The 23,236-nt window shown below is 39.3% G+C and overlaps 1 long non-coding RNA gene and 1 pseudogene across 1 annotated transcript in view; one reads left to right on the top strand and one right to left on the bottom strand.

The window, feature by feature from the left end:
• LOC137227613 (uncharacterized) overlaps positions 1-23,236 on the bottom strand; it is a 435,344-nt gene that overhangs the window by 71,514 nt on the left and 340,594 nt on the right. Inside the window, exons 5-6 of the long non-coding RNA XR_010944933.1 lie at positions 780-1,557; positions 85-219 (exon numbers count right to left, since the gene is read on the bottom strand). This is a non-coding gene — a long non-coding RNA (uncharacterized lncRNA). The remainder of the gene's footprint in view (positions 1-84; positions 220-779; positions 1,558-23,236) is intronic.
• LOC137227007 (large ribosomal subunit protein uL24 pseudogene) lies at positions 10,193-10,720 on the top strand (annotated as a pseudogene).

Below are 23,236 nucleotides of genomic sequence, written 5' to 3'. Positions count from 1 at the left end.
CAAGCACGGGAGTCCATCCCCTTCCAGGCTGCCCAGTGCGCCGGGGGCCAAAGCCCCAGGGTACCGGCGGCGGCACAGGCTTACCTCTAGCAGGGGCAAATGCCGCCGCAGCAATCCAACAGCACGGGCTTAGAGCATCCTCGGGGCAGCTTCTCCTCCCAGCAGCTGTGAGGGGTCTTGAGTTCGTCCCAGGAGACCGTCGCTGCCTGCTTCTCGAGCCTTCCCCAGAATGGCGTCTGAGCACCGCTCTTCCTTTTGACTCAGCCCTACCGCCGGCACACCGCGATGGGGCAGCTGGCTCCTTCACCCAAGCCTCCGCGTCAGCAAACGTTCCCCTTTTATGAATAACCCGAGTGGCACCTGAGGGCCGGGCCCAGGGCCTGGTGGGGGCAATGCGGTGGAGTGTGGCGCTTCCCAGGAAGGCAAACAGGAGCCCTCAGGGTACGCTTTGTAGCTTAGCGGGGAGTAAGTAGGGGCCCTGCTGGAGGGGCAGGGAGAGGACGCGCTAGGTGTCAGGGAGGCTCAGAGAAGGGCAGAATCGGGCCCGAGGTGCTGCGGCCACGACCACTCTTCCTAGAGGAAGCCCAGTCTTGCAGGATCTCGGGGATAGAGTGGGGGCTGAGGGTCGGCATGGGAGTCCTGGGATGAGAAACACCTGGGTGCCCTCGGCCTCGGCAGCCCCGCATCCCTGACTCTTCTGGTTCACAGGACCTGACCACAAGAGGCACACAGTGCAAAGGGGTACGTGCTTGTGCCCAAGAATATGGATTTTTACTTACCACTTCTGAGTGAGCTAATATTGCTACCGATGGTGCCTCTAGAATGGAGAGTGCTGGTCTGCTGTGAGGGAGACAATGAGTACCAGCTGTGGCTCTGAGCGCCGCTGCAGGGGCTGTAGTTTGTCCCGCTAACTTTCCTCCGCTATAAAGTTCATTTAAGAAGAGAGGTCTGCTAGAATCCTACGGAAGTTGCTTGCAGATTGTTTATCGAGAAATTGGATGCTATTTGCACAAAGGGTGGATTTGGCGGACACTATGATATGTCCCCCGGATCTCCCTTCAGTGCAGGACTATGGCCCCAATTGTTGGAAGTGCTGCTGGCTGACAGGCTTCAGCTGTCCGCTCTTTCAGGGTTGACCTCAGCTGCAGGGAGTGACCTTGCTCAAGGTTTGGGAATCACATCCAGTGAATGACTGATAAAATTGTATGGAGGCCTGGCCATCTTGGCCAAACTCAGGACAACTCTTAAAGCGGTATTCGAGCTCCGGAGAAACTTTTGGAGTAGGTGAAGGTTGTCACTGGTCCTAATTCTTAGCTTGACCTTTCTCTCTGCTCAATCCTATTTCCTTTTCGTCCCTTCTACAGGGATCGTCCCCAGGAAAGCTCCTGATAAGCATTCAGCAAACTAAACTCAGTCTTACTGTCACCTTCTGGAGAAACCCAGCCTGTGACAATACTTCACACTCAGTGTGAATTTTTCTCTTTTGCATTTGTTAATTTCTGTCATATTCTTCTGAAATTATTCTTGGGTAGTTTCATGTCTGTGTCTTTTTAAGCTCTAGGACAGAGAGAAAGAAAGAAACATTACTGGCCATCTACCTAGTTTTGAAAGAAATGAAAGAAACATTACTGGCCATCTACCTAGTTTTTTCTTGTGTACAATACTTTTCCCCCCATAGTGTTCTCAGCCTCGACTCATGTTTGGATATTTCCAGCGGTATCCTGAGCAGACAGTCATGCACCACTCTGATGTTTACGAAGTCTCCTCCTTGTGTCTTCTAACAATTTGCCTTTGTTTTGTTTATTAATCCACCTCCACATGACAGTTTTAAATAAATGAAAACATCTAGCGTGTCCTCTGCTGAATCTTCTTGATGCTAAATAAATCCAGTTTCCTCAACCATTCCTCATATGTTTCAAGATCCCTCACCATCATAGTTCCACCTCTCCTATAAACTTTTGGTAAATTGCTCATCCCTAAGCACAGAGAGAACTCAATTTTTTAAACTTTTCGCTCATTCCCATTATCAAAACATCTTGTCCAGAGTGGGTATTAAAATACAAATGAACAAATAGTACAGGAAAGATGATACTTCAAGTTATTTAATCCTTTTCAAGTACTAATATACTTAAAAAGTATCCAAACCTTTTTATTTAATCCTCCTCTTCCTCAAATATAATGGCTTTGCCCATGAATGTTATGGTAGGAATTCTGGTCCCTTTGTGGGCCTAATATGGTTTATTAATGGTATCGTTACTCTGTGAAATGATTTGACAAATCAGAGGTAATTAAATTTTTCCTTCTTTTAGTTAAAAGTGGGTGACTGATTTTTATTCTGATTGTCATCACTAATGGCAGTGCGGGATTTAGCATTCTGTGCTCTGCATCGAGGACAGCAAAAGGGTGAGCTAGCTGTCAGTTTGACTGACATTTTATGCAAATGACATGAAGCAGTATACCTCTTGTACAGGGCTCATTGAAAATTATAATTGTGTATTTAAAAATGTATACAAGCCATATTTTATATTAACAGCATGTGTTTTGTGGTGCAGGTAACACACTACAAGAAACAAACATCCCTTAAATTGCTAAGGAAATGAGGCTGCTGGCTATGGTAACATACTTAATTTTTTTCTTTTTTTGGAGAATGAAAAGTGTCCACTTCAATGATAAATTCTAATTATTAAATTCTGTTTTTAACTCTGAGTTCCATAGAGGGCTGCAGTCCACATCTTTTGATAACTTAAATGGCAATTTGCTTTGGAAACTACGATGATATGAGGCTTATGCCATTAGGAAGAAAAGCTCATTAAATTAATTCCCAGTTCATAATTTACTTTAGGAAATTATTAATGTTGAAAAGATTAGTTGGGAGGAAGATTGATGAGTTTAGTTTTCTCATGGAACACTGAGGTTGTAAAAAAAAGTTAACTGATTTATCATTTTTATATTGTGTGTACTTCTTAATGAGCAAGGTGACTTTTGGTTCAGTCGACTTTATTATTTGATAGTTCCCTAAGAGAATAAGTTTCCATCTTTGCTGAGGAGCTGTATGGCATAGTGGATATGAGCATAAGCTTCAGAATCAGAAGTTTACATTCCAACTCTGTTGCCTATTAGCTACGTGACCTTGGTCCAGTTGTATTTTACCTTTAACAGCCAAATTTTCCTCATCTGAAAAATGAGAATGGCAGCAATAATCACAAGGTAGCTACTCTCATTATATTTTGGATGGAGCAAGGTTCAGGAGCTTTGGTATAATCAATGTTCTCTTCATATAAGAGAAAAATACTCTAACACAGATATTCATTACAACTTAGAGAACAGTAAAAGAGGAAAAATTCAGGTATTCTGACTCCAAAGGCCATTTTTTCCCACTTCTTAGCCCAAAACATAACAGGGTATCCAGCTGAGAGAAGATTTTTTGATAACTCTAGAGAAAGATGCAGTATATTTTTCTTGGGGGCTTCAGAGAGAAAAGCTATTGGTAGATTATACAGTAAATATTAGACATAAGTAATCTCAGAATGAGAAGGGAAGGAAAATGAATGCTGATTTCTTACTGTGTGCCGAACTCTGTGATATCACCTCCATGATTTTACAGCCTCCTTGAACTCTGTTCAGTGTCTGTGGGAACCTCAGTCAACAACCACATAGGTATGTCTTCCATGAAGGCCTGCACGTAATACCTTTGTTGCTATAGCCCAAGGCTCCAAAGTTGTCCTAACCATTGCTACAACCTCAGTTACTTCCAGGGAGCCACCAGTCTTGCTGAACATTCTGGCATTCATAAAGCACTTTGTTAGCTAGCAAGGACTTTGCCTCCAAGGATGGCTGGAGAGCACTTTCAGAAGTGATGTCTTATGATATTCTCAGGTGCCTGTTCCTCAAGTGGTAGTTCTACTACTGTCTTGCATGTTTTTCTCTTAAAATACATAGCACGCAAGCCTTCCCAGAAATGAGACGTTTCAAGCTGTTACATGGTTCATCTAGGGGTTTCTTCTATGGGGACTCGCTAGAACCCACAGACCCAGGATCCAACCTATGACTTAACTGTTTAATAGGTTATTTCCTCCTTACCAAGTTGCCTCTTAAGTGAATTGTAGCAATTCTAATGTAAAATAAATATTGAAAGTAAAATATTGGCCTCATATTTAGAAGGTAACATTTTATAAATTTGGGGTACTAGTTCAATTTACACACATGGTCTCCAAAGCAATAGTGGCTCAGTATATATCTATTGTATTAAATTTATAATGCTGCTATTCAAAATCGGGAATAATCAGAGGCACAAAGAGATACACAGGGATCTCAGAGAGGAAATTTTGTTGAAAGAAAACAATAGATCATAGCAATAATATCTTTTCAAGGTACAGAAAAATGGCCTAAGGTACCTTAACTGGTTTCTTATCTGAGGCTCTGAGATCTCAATTGTGAAAGATATTTTATTGTGGAGAATAAAAAGAAAATATCCCAGAAGCTCTAGTGAGTTAAAGGGAGAGGCCGCTGACTGAGGCAATCAAGGTAAATGATGCTTGTATGATGCCCAAGGCCCAGACTGAGAACTAAAGGGACCCAAGGTTTACTGACTTCAAGGCAAACCTAACAGCTTAGCCTGTGAGCTGGAAGGGCTGTTGAGACACGTAGTAAATCAAACCCAATTAGTTCCCAATGCAGACAGTTCAAGTGGGAAGTGACTTTCTAAAAAAACCTGCTTGTTACAGCAGTGTGGGTTAGTGGCCTTCTTTTACTTTAGAATACTTCTTAAATGAATTTTGGGTTGACAACACCCTTCTTCTGATTCTGGAGGGAAAACTCTTACATGAAAGGTGAAATTATTTGAATCAGTCACTCAGTCCTGCTGATTGCCTGTGGACAAGGCCTATCTTCAGATCAGAAAACGGAATTCTTATGTCTGATTACAGTTTTATTATAGGAACACTCATATATATTTTTAAAACCTATCAAGAAGAAAATAAAAGACATAAGCATATTACCTTGAAATAAAAGCTGTTAATCTTGAAATAAAAGCTGTTAATATTTTCTTCTAGAAACATCATAATTTTATAATAAACATTTTTTGAGCAAACTTTGCACACATCCACTATTATTTCTTTAGGATAAATTACTACAAGTAAAATTTGGTGGTCATAGTTTATGCAGAAGTTTAACACATCGTATTTATCACAAAACTGCCCTCCAGAAGGTTGTGTGAACTAAATATACTGCCAGCTCTTTCTATCAAAGTATTAACGATGTAGTCTTTTGCATTTCTTCTGGGAAAAGCCAGGTAGCTCCTTTGTAGCAGCGATAAATTGGCTCTCAGGAGTAATGGAAACAAAAGGGCCTGAACTTTGGAAGTATAGAGACTTTATTTTGGATCAGAGACAAATTACTTATGATACTACACTTCAGGAGAAACTGAGACTGGAGATTCAGGAGGACAAAATGAGGACTGTTTGGTGAGCTACTCAGCCCTACCTGGAGGATTTTGTGTGTGTGTGTGTGTGTGTGTGTGTGTGTGTGTGTGTGTGTGTGAAATGCACACAAATGTTGTCTACCCAAAACATGGAGGGTCTAATGGTTTGAACAGAGATGTTCCTTTTATTTTCCTAAGTTTCTGATAGAGCAAGAGATTATTGTAATATGGTATAATTTATTGATAGACTGATTTTATAATTGCTTATTGAACACCAAATGAAAATATGGGTGTTCCAGATGTTATATCAACTAATATGAAAAAGGACTCATATTCTTCTCTCTGCTTTGTTAAAGCATTGTATGAGAAGTTGACTGCCATGCAGAGATGCCATGTGCTTTGAAGAGGGTAACAGAATTGGAGGTGCATTTCTGGAAATGAATAGTGTAGCTTCAGTAATGGATAAAAAGGGCATAGAGAGAGTTTGAATGATTTTGGCTTCGAGCAAAGAGATAACAGATTGTATTAAACAGACAGGGACATTGCATTGCTGAGGATGAGGCTGGGGCACGTTAGCTGAAGCAGGAGTATCTACAAGTAAACTAGGAGTGGTCTCCTCTAAGAACTTTGCCAGTGGGAATGCAGAGGTGTTTGTATTTTATAGACCTATCCAGCTTATTTATAACAAGAGTTTCTGTCCTCAAGCTTTGAAAGATAGAGGTAGTAAAGGGGGTAATAAGTGGCAAGTGTGTTATAATCCCTGTCTTTAAAGTTCAAGGCTGTGAATGAGGAAGAGAGGTGGGTAGATAGCACTGAGAACAGGCTGGATCAAAACACCAAAATGTTTTAATTTTATATATTTAAAAATGCATTTCTCTGATTATAAAAATAATGTAGCTTATTACTAAATATTTTGAGAAAAGCAAAGTATAAAGAAGATAATGAAAATGATCCATAATCTCACAAGCCTTTTAGTTCAAATGCTTATACAAACACATACTGTTAGTGCATAACTATTTTGCCTTTATATCTTAATTTGGAAATGTGTAACTGAAGAGATAACAACTCAGATAATTACTGTCTTAGTTTCAGCAAAAGTTTGCAGAATAAAGTTAGTAATATCTTACTGTCAGTCTCTGTGACCTATGATTCTCACAAAGTTATTGGAGGTGTTATTCTCACCTCTGAGCTAAGAATTTTTTAATGTAAAATCCTTTGTTGTGGATTTGTTAACATGCAGTTGAACATTGTCTAAAATGGTATTTTTAAAAAGAACATATTAAAGATGCATGCACAAAGTGAGTGGTTTATCGAAACATCAGCATCCTTTTGTTTAGAATCATTTGCTAATTGGCAATTCAAAGTTAATACCTCTGGAGACAGTAGTAATTGATCTAGTGTTAGGCGAGGCTCAGCACAGTTGAGAGGCTTCTCTGCCCCACTCTGATAAAGACTCTTTTCATTGTTCCAGAGCTAATGTTGCTATTCTCTATTGCTATTTTCCTGATATATAGTATACACATAAATAACGATAGTAAGAAGTTCATTCATTCAATATCTATCCAGAATTTAAAGCACTGTTATAAGTTAGTTTTCATTTTTTGTAGACATTGAACTTTGCAAGAGATGGTGTTTCTTCTTTTTTGGGGACCACAAGGAAGCTCAAATCAAATACGTATCATACCTCTTGCAGGTAATGGCTGACACTTCCGGTTTAATCTTTTTTTTTTTAGTTCGCTGTGCTATACAGTAGGTCCTTGTTGGTTATCTATTTTAAACATAGCAGTGTGTACATGTCAATCCCAAACTCCCAGTCTCTCCCTCTATTAAACTTTGGGTTTAATCTTGTCCTGTCTTTATTTCTCTACCTTTATGTCCCTTTCCCTCATTTCCTTGTCTATTTTGTTTCATTTGTTTGTATGTAAGATTAGCCAGAAATTAAAGTGAAATCCCAGTGACCTAACACAACCATGGTTTATTTCTTGCTTATGTACATTATAGGTTGGTGTAGGGCTTTGTGCCATGTGTCAGTTACCAGCCCAAGGTAAAAAGTTTTACCATCTGTAGCTGCACTGTCTGGAACATGCAGTCACTTTGGTTATTGCAGCAAGAGAAGAGCACCTGGAAAGATGCACATGCTATTTTCACTGTTTCAGCCACCAAGGGACACACTTCTGTTCACCTTTTTGTTGCTTTATTGACCAGGCCTGGCTGTAAGGCCCTAACCAGTAGCAAGGGAGCCAGGAAATATAGAGGTTCAAATGCAATGTTTGGTGAGCACACTGTCTGTCTCAGTGTATCTTCGACAGGATTTTGAGAGGTATTTTTAGAATGAGGTAGGTCATTATTAATATAAGTATTGTCATTTTTGTAGGTCAAAATGGTTAAATATCAGCAGTTTTATACAGTTCAGCCTAATAAATAAATAAATGCATAGTGTCACAAGCACTTTACCGAGTTAGCACTGTCCATTCCCTTAAAAAGAGACTGCCTGTTAGCAGGAGCGAGCCTGCATACAAATAACTGCAATTAAATTGGAGAAGATCTGTGAAGGAGATACATGCAAAGCATGAGGGCATTAGAGAAGGGTGATTAGTTATGTAAACACTTGTTAAGGGAGGTGTCAGGTGTTAATTGTTGGTGGTCAGCATGAGAAGTAATTTCTAGACAGAAGGAATGACAAGCAGGCAGAGAAATGAAAAAAAAAAGGTCTAGTTTAGAAAAGCCCAGTAACATAGGAGAAGTAAGAGAAAGGCTTGCTTGGAATGAGTTCATAAATGTAGATAGGATGAGGCTGAGATGACTTTGTATGTCATGCTAAGGAATTTTTACTTTTTTTTTTTGCGGTACGCGGGCCTTTCACCGCTGTGGCCTCTCCCGCCGTGGGCTCCGGACGCTCAAGCCCAGCGGCCGCAGCCCACGGGCCCAGCCGCTCCGCGGCATGTGGGATCCTCCCGGACCGGGGCACAAACCCGCATCCCCTGCATCGGCAAGTGGACTCCCAACCACTGCGCCACCAGGGAAGCCCGGAATTTTTACTTTTTGCTGACAGCAGTTTGAAGTTACTGAAGGCCTGGCGCGATAGAATCAGAACTGTCTTTAGGGGATAAGGAAGGAATTACACTGTACGAAATGCTGGATGTTTTAAAGTGGAGAGTTTCTTGGGTACTTTTGTGTTCCTTTCCAGTGTGGACACGTCCTTTAAACTTTATGCAATAAAATCTCCCAACCTTATAGTAATCAAATGTCACAAAAATCGAGGCAAGAAAGGATGGGTATGGTGTAGACCAGGTCTCTGGCTAATATCAAAGAGGAAAATGGCTGGTGAAAATATCAGCCATGGTTCTAGATTATCACCTGAACCTGGTCCACTGACATCTTCCAAGGGTCAGAGGTTTAGAGGTTTCAGAGTCTAGATTTGTGTTCTATGTGAGAATTTTCTTTATATTTAATAAACTTGAATGTGACCACTGAGTCTTAATGTTTGAAGAGGCCCTTGAAAAACCAATTTATTCTCAAGACAGATCATTCGATTAAAGAAAATGAAAGTGTTTTTCTGTTGTTTGGCATTACAAAGAACAATACCTGAAAAATGGGAAGAAAAAACAAAACAGAGAATCTGACTAGCAATCCCAAACAGAACCTCTTCAATTTTTAACTAAAATATCTATAATGATACATGACTCCCCGTAATGGAAAAAAATGTTATTTAAACTATAAGGAGGAAATAAGCTACTGTTCAATGGATACAGAGTATCAGTCACACAGGATGAAAAAGTTCTAGAGCTCTGCTATACAACATTGTGCTTATGCTTATGTACAACATTAATGCTGTACACTTAAAAATTTGTTAAGAGGGGATATCTCATGTTATGTGTTTTTTACCATAATTTTTAAAAAGATGCTCAAAATCATTAATCATCAGAAAAAATATAAATCAAAACCACAATGAGATATCACTTCACAACCAGTAGAATAGTTATAAAAAAAAAAAGGAGAGTACAGTATTAGTGAGAATGTAGAGAAATTGGTATCCTGGTACATTGCTGGTGGGAATATAAAATGGTGGAAAACAGTTCTCAAAACCTGAACGTAGAATTACCACCTGACTCAACAATTGCATCTGTAGGTATATATGTCAAAGAATTTAAAACAGGACTCAGGTATTTGTATGTCAATGCTTACTGCAACATTGTTCACAGTAGCCAAAAGATGAAAACAACCCAAGTGTCCATCAGCAGATGCATGGATAAACAAAATGCAGGATATATATACAATGGAATATTATTCAGCTATAAAAAGGAATGAAGTTCTTGTACATATTGCTACATGGATAAAACTTAAAAACATTGTTCAAAGTGAAATAAGCCAGACATAACAGGGCAAATATTGTATGATTCCACTTATATGAAATGTCTAGAATAGGCAAATTAATTGACACAGAAAGTAGAATAGAGATTACTAAAGATGGGAAGAGGGAGGAATGGGGAGTTATTGCCTAATGGTCAGAGTTTTTGCTAGGGGTGATGAAAAAATTTTGGAAATAGTGATGATTGGTTGCATAACATTGTGAATGCAATTAATGCCACTGATTTGTACACTTAAAATGGATAAAATGGAAACTTTTATGTTATAGGCTTCACTACAATAAGAAGGTTTTTTAATTAAAAAAATAAAATAAATAAAACTGTAATGAACAATAACCACTCTCACATTTTAATCTCTGTGTATTTGGGAGACAATTCACATCAGCAAGAAAATAAATCTCGCCCTTTTGGGGCCATCGCTGAAGCGCTAGCGGCCAAAATGAAGTTCAATCCCTTTGTGATTTCTGACCGAAGCAAGAACCAGAAAAGGCATTTCAATGCACCTTCCCACATTCGCAGGAAGATTATGTCTTCCCCTTTTTCTAAAGAGCGGAGACAGAAGTACAATGTCCGATCCATGCCCATCCGGAAGGATGATGAAGTTCAGGTTGTACGAGGGCACTACAAAGGGCAGCAAATTGGCAAAGTAGTCCAAGTTTACAGGAAGAAGTATGTCATCTACATTGAACGAATGCAGCGGGAGAAGGCTAATGGCACAACATGTGGGCATTCAACCCAGCAAGGTGGTTATCACCAGACTAAAACTGGACAGAGACCGCAAAAAGATCCTCGAACGTAAAGTCAAATCTCGCCAAGTAGGAAAGGAAAAGGGCAAATATAAGGAAGAAACAATTGAGAAGATGCAGGAATGAAGTAATCTTGTATACAACTTTCATTAAAAACTGTTAAAATGAAAAAAAAGAAAAAAAAGAAATCTCTATACTTATCTCTTCTATGAAAAAGTTTCGTAGGAAAAGTAAGAAGGAAAGTGATACGGCAACGTCTTTGCCAGTTCAGAATAATGACACGAATGAATCTTCATGAAGGTACTTGAGATGCAGAATCAGGAAGTGGGGGGGCTGTCCTAAGTGGGAAAGTCTGAGGACGAGCAGCAGCCTTAATCCTTCATTAAAGTCTGCTACACATTCAAAAGCCCGTGGGATGGATGATCTACAGTCTTTCAGGAAAGTTTCATCCGCCTTGTGAAGACGTGGGAATTCTTCTCAGTACCTGTGGTGTGACTTAGATGTCAACTAAGAGAACCTAATATTTGAGACTGAAATTAAAATGTCTCAAAATCAAATTTGCCTGTCATAGGATCACTTAATTATTGTCTCATCTCTCCGGAGATTCGAAGTGGTATGGGGGATCTGGGTTTCTCCCCTCCAGCAGAACCATTCACATTATGGTCTGCAAAGATGTCCCCTGTAACATGAATAGACAATGCTTTCCCATCAAGCATTCTCAACACAGATGATATCACTCCCAAGAGGGTGAAAATTTGTTCTTTTTGATGGGGGGCAGGTAAGGGAAGGAACAAAAAAATCTTACTCTTTTAGGTATGAAGCACAGATATATGTACAGTACATAAAAGACACACAGCATATCTGTGATATTAAAATTTCATGAGAAAGCAATAAGGAAAAAGACTCCTGGAGGCTCCTGACTGTTTTACATGTACATAGAATATGACGTGTATGGCGTCTCTTGATGTGCAATATGGTGGCCCAGGGTGAAAAGGGGAGAGATTTATGACTTTCCTGAGTCATGTTAGGCTCTGAGCATCTGCTTCCCTTGAATTGAATAACTTTATAAATCACCCCTCTATGGCATGCATTGTGTCCCCCTTTCTTCCAGTGTCACCCTAAATTTGAACGCCATTCCTTTTCTAATCCCTTTAAAAGAGGTAGGAAAAAACCCATCATTCTCCTATCTGCTCCTTGGTTCATAAACTTAAAGTCTATGGCAATTTCAAAACTGGATAAAAATAAAAAGATGTTGTATTTTTCGTGTAGCCCTTCCTATTCTCCTTATCAGAAGTGAGTTATCTCATCTCTTTACACCCTAGCAATTATTTCTGCACCTCAAAAATTATATTCTTTAGATCAATTATTGCACATCTTTTCTTACTCTTCCTGCTACGGCCCAAACCTCCTAGTGTCAGAAACCATATCTTATTCATCATCATAGCCTCTTCCATGCCTTGTCTGATGCCTTAGCTAACATATCAATCAACTCCATATAAATCTGGGTGTGGGGAGAGGTAGGTGGAGTTGGGAGCAAAAGAAGCTTTTAATAATGTCAAATTTGAAATGAATAATGACTCATAAAAAGGTTATATTAAAAGGTAGCCATTCTGCTCCAAAGTACACGCCAGATATTAGGAATTATCCCGCTTATGATAATCACAGTAGTTTCCCTGGGGCTTCGTATTTTCTCAAAATCTTCAAATGCATGTTTGCAACCACTAACCAGCAAGCAAAAGATTTCCCTAAAACTAGAACATCAGAAAAGGAATGAAGAGAATGACTGACTTAAAGAATGTGAACCCAGTGTAGCGACCTGTAAACACCACAGAGATTCAGCAAAAACTTAAGAGAACTTTAGAGCAGTAGCTGGGAGTAATGCCAATGCCAAATTTTGATCACATCTCAGACTGAGAGTCTCATCAAAAAGGGGGAATTGAGGAACTTCCCTGGTGGTTCAGGGTTTAAGACTCTGTGCTCCAAATGCAGGGGGCATGGGTTTGATCCCTGGCTGGGGAACTAAGACCCCGCAAGCCGCATGGTGTGGCCAAAAAAAAGGGGGGGGGACTGATAAAAACAAGACAACAGGCCCCAAATGGAGTCACTTATGCTAAGCCCCACCTCACCAAACTGAGACTTAATTACAGTTTTGGCTCTCCCAGAAATGCAATCTTAAATCAGTCAATCAGGAATCGCATAATCAGCTCTAGTTAAGTAACCTGCCCGATAGACCCCATCCCTTAAAGGAAAGTGACATTGCTGCCAATCTACTTTTTGCTAGCAGAACATCCTTGTTCGTGCTCCCTTCCGCCTATACTCTCCTTGGAGCTCCTTTCCATCTGTTAGGTTGGATGCTGCCTGATTCATGAATCATTGAATAAAGCCAGTAAGATCTTTAAACTTTTTAAAAATAAAAGTAAAAGGTAGCCATTCTGTTAGGGAAGGAATAATGTATATTTGTGATCAAACTGATTCAATGCAACTTCAGCTATAAATTATAAGACAGAAGATAAAATGTAAAGATGAGAAAGGTAAAGAAACATATGTGCATAATTCTTCAAACAGTAAGTAACAAAGAGATATACAGGGAGACCTTGAGTGGCAGACACTGAGCAGACATCCACATGGTGCTGTGGGCAGTTTCAAGGGAACAGAGTCCAGCTCTGTGTTGTATAGGAAATTAGCTTTATTGATGGCTTTTTGTATCAATTTGATCTACCTCTAATATCTACCCCATTTCAGTCCTGTGTCTCTCTATATTGCTTCCCCCCAAAGTCTGCAATCTTCAGAACCCAATTCTTACTTTCTCCTTAGTTTAATTAATTTAAATACATTCACGGAGTGTCTTATATGTTTCAGGCTATTTGTAAGGCATGAGGAGTACACAGGAGTGCAAGACACATCCCCAGCCTTCAGGAGGACTTCACAGAGGAGATGGCTTTGAACACGGCTTTGAAAAATAAGTTTGAAAAATAAGATTAGGAAGAGAAAGGGAAGAAAGGTATTTCAGGCCCAGGGAATAGCACATAGAAAAGCTCAGAGTCGGGGCATGAACTGTGTGCTCAGGCACTAGATTAACACCGTTTGTCTAAATCACGCCGGAGGTATGAGGAGGAAAGATGCTTGTGGGAACTCAGCATAAGTGAGGACTTATGCTCTGTTGGCTGCCTAAGAAAAACCTGCCTTTCAGAGTTCGTTTCTAGTGAATCTCCGTTTCCTCTGCCTTTCAACTCTAATCCTGAATGTTCCTTCAGTTGTTTCCTAATTCTAATTAAGTGGCATTTGGTATCTCAGGGGAGAAAAGTCATCTCTCTTTTACAGACCAATAATTACTATGGTTAATTAGCTTATATTTATAAAGACAATGCATGCCTACTTACATCAAATATAGCTCCTAGTTAATCAATTAATTATTGAAGCAAGCATTTTGGGACATATACTCTGCATCTATAACAGTTTAGTTATTAAGCCTGTGGACTCAGGAATTGAACAATTTATTTACCATCTCTAAATCTCACTTTTTTTAACGTTTACAATGAGAATAACTGTATTTATCTCACAAGATAGTTTTGAAAATTAAGATAATTCTTATTACACATTTGTGTTGACTGCTTTCCATTTTCCGTCTCCCCTCTTTGCTCTGACTGGCCCATTCTCTATCCTTTTCTACCCCCTTCTGTGCCCTAAGGCTGATCCTTACACATTGCATCACCCAGACTCCCTGGCTGCCTAGTTTCTGGTTGTTTCTGGTCAATGCAACACACTGAAAGGAGACAGGAGAAAAGGAGAAGCAGTTGGTCTTTCTTCTTTGCTTTCTCTCTGCCTAAGTGTCCTGGTTCTGGCAAATTATGGCAATAGATCTGACCCTCCTTCTTCTGTCCCACGGCCCCTCCTCCAGGGTGCCAGCTCTTACTGGGCCATTGCAACACTATTCTTCCTTGTGTCCTTCAGACCTAAGTATCATAATGAATGGCTTTTGCCTATTTCTACTCCTGGCTGCTTCAGCATCCATGGTTAGTTCTCTTAACTTTGCCCAGTCCTCTGTAAATAGTCCCTTTATTAAAGACGCTTGAGTTCAAACCATCTGAGTGGAATTTCGTTTCTGGAAAGGACCTTGATTGATGTGGTATGTTACCAATTGTGTGTGCATCTTACACTTAGTTTATGCTCACTAAATAAATATGAGCTATCTTCATTCATTTTTTTTGTTAGTTTTGTTTGGTAAGTGTCTTTTCTGTGCTAAGTTCAATAAACATTACTTAAATGTATTGTTACCTTATTCGGTCTCAAACATCCACATTACTTGGTGGTTTGTGGATCTGAGACAGACATCTATCGATCTGAGACTTAAGCCATGAAGGCAATGAACATTTCTATGGAGACCTTTCTCCTCTACGTTTCTGAACATATTAAGAAATAGAGTTTGGAAGTATCAAAACATCAGCTCTATTTTTTAAAAAATTTTATTTATTTATTCATGGCTGTGTTGGCTCTTTGTTTCTGTGCGAGGGCTTTCTCTAGTTGCGGCAAGTTGGGGCCACTCATTGCGGTGCGCGGGCCTCTCACTATCGCGGCCTCTCTTGTTGCAGAGCACAGGCTCCAGATGCGCAGGCTCAGTAATTGTGCCTCACGGGGCTAGTTGCTCCGCGGCATGTGGGATCTTCCCAGATCAGGGTTCGAACCTGTGTCCCCTGCATTGCAAGGCAGATTCTCAACCACTGCGCCACCAGGGAAGCCCTCAGCTCTATTTTTGGTAAATAATCAGCTAATAGACTTACTGCAGGGAGGGGCCAGGAGAGGAGAAGGTAATGAATATATGAACATAACCTTTATGTTCCTTACAGAAGCCAGTGACCCTGGTGACCTTCTCCCATTCAGTTAAGGCCTTCCTTCTGTGGGGAGCATGAGTGAGGCGGGGAGGCCAGAATAGTTTCTCCTAATACTTTCAAGAGAATAATAGTCTTTATTTCATGGTCAGATGCAGGGATCATGGAGTGAGGAAGAAGATTGTTCTTCCTATAATCAGGAATTGAGGGAAAATACTTTTAATATTCAAATTGTCTCAATAAGAAAATGCCTGTTGGAAATCTATGTTCATGGAACTCAACACTAATGAGTTGGTGGCCATCCAGACTGAGCTGGAAATTGCCCATTGGAACCGATGGAGACTTAAAATTGTATATCATGGTTTTATACCACCATCTTTCCTGTACACCATAGGATGCTCTCCTCCACCACTCCTGCTCTGCCTGTGACTCTGAGGCATTGTTGCTGAGCTATTTCATGCCCAAGGGTACAGAGACTACACTCTTTTCAGAATATCAAGGAAAGTAGGTTCTTGGGAGACCGTGATCCACTCTGTAGCCAGGCTAGGAAAAGAAGCATATCTGTTGGTGATGACAATGTTAAAGGTGACAGTGATGCAGGAAAAGACTCTAATTCCTGAGGCAAAGAAGTTGAAGGCAGAACTTGGAAAAAGAAGTGGCCTCAAGCCCAAAACTGCAAAGTCTACAAGGCTGTCTGATGCTTATCCTTGAGAGCCTGAAGCTGTCTTGCACTTGTGCCTCCTCTGGGCGAGAAAGTGCACGTTTCCAAATGCTGGAAGTGGGATGGAATCCTTGAGGTTCCCTCTGACCTATATTTTGTGATCATTCTTTCAGGAATCAATCATGAATTGCATTTCTGCAATTCTGTTTGAATTGGCGGTTATATAAAGGATATATGCATTCTTCCCACATTGATCCAACAGACTATAAAAATAGACAAAGCTCTTTTTTTTTGTTTGCTTACTTTTTGGAAGTTGAGTAAATGTGACAGAGCTGCTCAAGTGTACGAATGAATGGACACAACTCTTCTTGGTTGTAAAATCTTCTGATGTCTTGTTTCTGTTTTCATTATCAATTGCAGCACTGCTGAATAAAATGTAAGACTCTCAAATATATTAATTCATTATTGGTATAAAAAATCAATATTTCAGGCCTGAAATCTCATGACAATAGCACATAACTTATCTTCTTGAATGAGCAAAAATGTGTAATTATTTTACCCCTAGTGTTTCCAACATTGAAAATTTATTCTTACCTAACAATTTTAGTTCAGGGGCTTGAAATTACTTAATCTCTACATATAGCATCCCATTTGCACCATATATTGATTCTGGTAACTTTTCACACCTATTGATTATCCAATTTCCCAAATTAAATTGAACATATTAAATAAAGGTATCAGAAAACAAAAATATAATAATTTTTAAATTATACAAAAAAACATGAATGTACTCACAGAAGTAAAAATTCACTCTAGCAAAATTAAAGGAAAAAAAAACTAAAGTCTCTCATCATCCAGTTCCCACCCTTCTACAGTATTATTTCCTTCTTTGGCTATTGTTAATAGTTTCCTCTGTAGGTGTTCTGAATTACACACACATACACACACGTATATACATATAGGTGTATATATACTCACATATAAATACACATTTTTATTAAAAATATTACTGCAATGAATGCACTGTTATATAACCTGCTTTTTTCATTTAACAATACTATGTAGGAATATCTCTCATTCTTTTAAATAGAATGGTATTTTATAGAAAACCTATTCCTCTATTGATGGGTATTTAGGTTGTATTTACCTTTTGTTTTTATTCACTCAATCATTCAACAAATTTTTATTGATTTGCTCTTATGTGCCAAATTTCTTCCTGTAGCTCTGGCTAATAGTGAACAAAACAAATATAGTCCCAGCCCTTCAAGAGCTTAGATTCAAGTCAGGGGAAACAGAAAAAGAGTCAACAACTAATGACATAATTATAAATTGTGTTAAATGTCATGAAATTAACAAAGAGGGAACAGAGATAGAGAATAATGGGTGGGCCCATGTTAAATAAGGTATTCAGGAGAGACTTCTGTGAAGAAGTAATATTTGAGATCCAAAGGACAAGGAAGAATACATTTGAAAAGTGGAGAAAGGAGCCTTTCAAGCAAGGCGATAGCATGTGCAAATGCCCTGTGGCAGGACCCTGACGTGTTTAAAAAAAGAAAGAATGTCAGTGGTCTAGGGGATGCTAGAGAGGCAGAGAGTGCTACAAGCTGCTCCAAAGGGACCAGATAGTGAGGACCATATGGTGCAGCACCTTATATGCCACAGTAAGATGTTTAGATTTTATTCTATACAAAATACAAAGCCATGAGGCAGTGACTTTACATAAAATTATGTATTTCCTTCAGCTTTATTGAGATGTAATTGACATATAACATTATATAAGTCTAAGGTGTACAATATTATGATTTAATACACATATATATTACAAAATGGTTACCACAATAAGGTTAGTTAGTTACCATATTGTGTGTGGGGGGAGGGGTGAGAACATTTACGGGCTACTCTCTTAGCAAATTTCAAGTATATAATATAGTATTGTTAACCATAGTCACTATGCTTTACATTATATCCCCAGAACTTATTAATCTTATGTTAAATTTTTTTTCCCACTTGACCAATCTCCCCATTTTGACTACCCCCAGCCCCTGGCCACTACCCTTCTACTCTCTGTTTCTATGTGTTTAGCTTTTTTAGATTCCATGTATGAGTGAAATTATACAGTCTTTGTCTTAATCTGATTTACTTCACTTAGCATAATGCCATAATGTATTTTTAAAGCTCTTTGGCTACTATGTAGAGAATGAACTAGATGGAGTCAAGAGGGGAAAACAGGAAGGGTGACTACAGCTAAAAATTGTGGTAGAACTGACCAACTACAGTAGTTGACTTTTTCCAATTCAGCTAGGCTCCAAATTATGGGATTTCCAGTCAGAGTGCAGGCATGAGGCAGAGAACATTTCATATGCTATTATTTCATTCCCTCTCTGTATGGAGATAGGCTCTCTGTAGCCTGATTTTGCTAACAGGTTATGGTATGTCGCAGAAGTGCATTTTGAGAACAGCAACAAAGTAAATAACTGACGCTTTGGGATTTTTTTGGTAATAAGCCCACACATGCTTTCTAGGTCTCTGAGTTTCCAAATAAATATAAAGAGTATGTTAAAAACTTCACCTTAAAATTTTGTTTAAACCGTAGTAAAATACACATAACCTTAAATTTATCACCTAACCATTGTTAAGGGTACAGTTCAGTGGCACCAGGTACATTCACATTGTTGTGCAACTATCACAACATCCATCTCCCGAACTCTTTTCATCTTACAAAGCTGAAACTCTGTTCCCATTAAACAATGTCTCTATTCTTCTCTCCCTGAAATTTCTGGGAAGCGCATTCTACCTTCTGTCTCTATGAATTGACTATTCTAGGTACTTAATATAAATGAAATTATACAACAGTTTTCCCTTTGTGGACTGGCTTATTTCACTTAGCATAATGTCCTTAAGGGTCATCCATGATATAGCACGTGTCAGAATTTCCTTCATTTTGGAGGTTGAATAATATTCTATTGCATGTAGATACCACTTTCTCTTTATCCGTTCATCCATCAATGGACATCTGTGTTGCTTCTATCTTTTTTTTTTTTTTTTTTTTTTTTTGCGGTACGCGGGCCTCTCACTGTTGTGGCCTCTCCCGTTGCGGAGCACAGGCTCCGGACGCGCAGGCTCAGCGGCCATGGCTCACGGGCCCAGCCGCTCTGCGGCATGTGGGATCTTCCCGGACCAGGGCACGAACCCGTGTCCCCTGCATTGTCAGGCGGACTCTCAACCACTGCGCCACCAGGGAAGCCCGCTTCTATCTTTTGACTATTATAAATAGTGCTGCTATGAACGTCGGTGTACAAATATATCTTTGAGTCCCTGCTGTAAATTCTTTGGGGGTAAAAACTGTGTATGTTTTGGTATTGATTTTTCTATAATGATAGCTCCAAATCGGTATACTGCCTACTGCAGTATCAAGTTAGAGATCCTGAAAATGAGGGATCAAAGGTGTAACCGGTGAGGGGGAGACAATGTGATATCATAAAAGCTGCACAGGGCTTCCCTGGTGGCGCAGTGGTTGAGAGTCCGCCTGCCGATGCAGGGGACGCGGGTTCGTGCCCCGGTCCAGGAAGATCCCACATGCCGTGGAGCGGCTGGGCCCGTGAGCCATGGCCACTGAGCCTGCGCGTCCGGAGCCTGTGCTCCGCAACAGGAGAGGCCACAACAGTGAGAGGCCCGTGTACCGCAAAAAAAAAAAAAAAAAAAAAAAAGTTGCACAGAATGGAAGGTCAGCACAGCATAGGTAAAAGTCTAGACCCAATTCTTTGTAGCTTTTTGATCTTGGGCAAGTTAACTTTTCTGAGTCTCAGTTTTCTCATCTGTAAAATGGGATTAGAATGCCTGTCCAGTGTACTCAACAAAACTTGTGAGGATCAAATGGGAAAATGCAATTAAAGTTCTTTGTAAATTTAAAAGCAAAATGTAAATATGTAATATTAGTTGATAATTTAGCAACTGTGTATATTTGAAAGCTCTCAGTGTTCATTAATATTCCTTTTGTCATATTTTAACAGATTTATCAATAATTTGTCATTATAACTGCCATGCAATAACTGCACATTTTTTTTTAACTGCACATTTTTAAGGTGTCCAATTTACTAAGTTTTGGCATATGCATACTCCTATGAAACTGTCATTACAATCAAGAGTATGAACATATCCATCGCCTCCAAAAGCTTCCTCATCTCCTTCATAATCCCTCTGCCCTGCTCTTCCCACCTTCTACCGTTACCAGCAACTGATGATTGGCTTTCTGTCTCTATAGATTTGTTTGCATTTTCTAGAATTTCATATAAATGGAATTATTCATTGTGTACCCACTTGTCTCACAGGATGGGGTTGTAATGCCCTATTTTCCTTCTTACTCATTTAGATGATACTTTGTGACCCCATCTGACCCCACTGACTTCCTCAGAAAAGAAAACCAAGGGGAGATATAGGGGTCCAGAGCATCCCGAGACAGACCATTAACACCCTATGTATTTATAGCCATATCATTTAAATGGCAAGAACACCTGAGTCATATTTTAAGAGAAAACTACTTTGAGATTAAAGGGAGAAAAGGAGATAAACTGACAAGAGTGCAAATGCGAAGGTACAAGAATGTTCATTGCAACTTGAAATAGCAAAAAAAGTAACTGAAAAGAATTTAAGTGCTCATTAATAAATGACTGATTAAATAACTTACAGCCACAGAAGGACATACTCTGCATTCATTTCTATTAAAAGATATCATAGGGCTTCCCTGGTGGTGCAGTGGTTGAGAGTCCGCCTGCCAATGCAGGGGACACAGGTTCGTGCCCCGGTCCGGGGGGATCCCACATGCCGTGGAGCGGCTGGGCCCGTGAGCCATGGCCGCTGAGCCTGCGCGTCTGGAGCCTGTGCTCCGCAATGGGAGAGGCCACAATAGTGAGAGGCCCGCGTACTGCAAAAAAAAAAAAAAAAAAAAGATATCATGACTTTTTTTAAATAAAGCAAGCTGCAAAATAGTATGCATGATATGATTTAATCTATATGAAATTATCCACAGTAAAATCTCTACTAATGTAAGCTGACTACAAATGTAAAATGCATTCTGGAAGGATAACCACCCAAATGTTGATACTGGCTCTTCTTACAGCTGGGTGATGAGATTAGAGGTAGTGATGGCGAGGGGGTTTCTTTTTACTCTGTAGCACTTAAATTTTCTACAAAAACTAGTATTTTCTTTGAAAACAGGAAAATCAATTTAACGAAGTAGTCCCTGAAAAGCATGAAGAAGTGTTGTTGTAACAGCCAGATCTATTCTCAGGCATTAAATTTAAAGACATAAGCATAGAAAAGTATTTACAAGGGATTATATATAAAAATATTAACAGCAATTATTTCTGGATGGTGGGATCACCAGATGGGTTTCTTTCACTTTTAAAATTTCTGTATGATAGACATTAAAAAAAAAAAACAAAACCCTAACCCTGTATCAGTGATAATGATAAACATCTTCCATTTTGAAAGTAAAATAGCATGAAAGAGCATTCTAACCTGTATCTCAAGTCAGTATCTTTGGATTGTGGTAAAGGGAAAGAAATTTTTTTAACTACTTCTGATATAATAATGGATGTATCTGTGCCTCAAACTTCTATTTCTATTAAGTATTTAAAGGATTCTCTAAATATAATGGTTATTTTTGTCACAGAAATGCCAGCAATTGTCACAGCATGGGAAATCAATATCAAACTCTCTAATTACTACACTAAGAAACTCATTCATTGTAATGAATCCTCTACTGTTATTGAAGAGCTAGTGAATTTAAGAAGAGAATCTATTCTTAGTCAGTTATTGACCCCAAACTGTCAAGTCATTTAGGACTAGGATATGGGGCAAATAAAGAAAACTTGTTAAAGAAGTTATGAGTATGAATAGCTATCCTCTACTTCATTTAAACTCATAAAAAGATTTTTTAATATATTAAACATGGAAAGACATTATAAAATGAATGAAAACACTCTGCCAGGCTGAAGAATTTGAAAAGGTGTATGACTAAATCAAGCTTTAGCTTCATTTTTTCCTGAATAAAGCATCAGGGAGGTAAAATTTTAAATCATCTTTTGGCAGATACAAAATTGAACAACTATATTAGAAAAATTTCCAGAACTTAATGATATATTCCTGAGAGTTATGAGGTATCTGAAAGATAATATCTTCAGGACAGGGACCATCCCTTAATTACCTGGAAATCTTAGCTTCTTGCTAGGGAGAACTGTTAAATGACTGCATAAATGAATGGTGAATTTATTGACTAAATATCTAATCTGCTGAATAGGTATTAGAGTGGAGTAGTGATATTGCCAATATTATTAAGGTGTTATCTCCTTCAGTCTACTCTAACAGAGCTATCATTCTTTCTATTCCATTGAAACTATTTCTGCCATGATTACCAATGGTCTCCAGTTTGCCAGATCCAATGGTCCTTATTTTACTCAAGTGTTTAATAGTTTTTGACAACTAAATGGCTCTTTCTCTCCTGAAATTATTTTCTTTGTTTCTATGATGCAATGTTATCCTGGTTTTGCTCTCAGTCTCCTTTGTTGGCGTCTCCTCTTCCAATGAATCTGTAAATACTAGTGGGCTTGGCAACCAACCTTGGCCCTTTCCCCTATTTTTCTCTTCTCATACCTCCTTGATTTCAACTACATACTGACTACTTCCTTATGTACTTTACAGCTCTGATCTCTTTCCTGTATTCTAAACTCAGCTACCCAGCTTCTACTTGACATCTCCAGCTAGATTTCTAATAAGCATTTCAAATTTAACATATGCCCTAAAGAAAACTTCTGATTTCTGACTCTGCCTCCAACCAAAACTACCCTTATTACCAACAAAAGACACCACCCTCCACCTAATTTCTTGAACCGAAAATGTAGGAATCATCTTTGATTCTTTACTTTCCCTCATTGTCTCACAACCAACCCACCTTCAATTCATGTTAGAATTGAAAACGTATACTAAGTCCTCTCTTGACTCTCTGCCTCCAAACTATCACTTTAGTTAAAGCCATCATATTTCTCCTACACTGAAACAACAGTCTACTAATTGGTGCCCTTGTTTCCACTCCTTCCATCCACTTTTTTTTTTTTTTTGCGGTACGCGGGCCTCTCACCGCTGTGGCCTCTCCCGTTGCAGAGCACAGGCTCCGGATGCGCAGGCCCAGCGGCCACGGCCCACAGGCCCAGCCGCTCTGT

This window comes from Pseudorca crassidens, chromosome 7 (genome assembly GCF_039906515.1).
Source record: "Pseudorca crassidens isolate mPseCra1 chromosome 7, mPseCra1.hap1, whole genome shotgun sequence".
Classification (NCBI taxonomy): domain Eukaryota; kingdom Metazoa; phylum Chordata; class Mammalia; order Artiodactyla; family Delphinidae; genus Pseudorca; species Pseudorca crassidens.
This window is presented reverse-complemented; position numbering and strand designations above follow the sequence as displayed.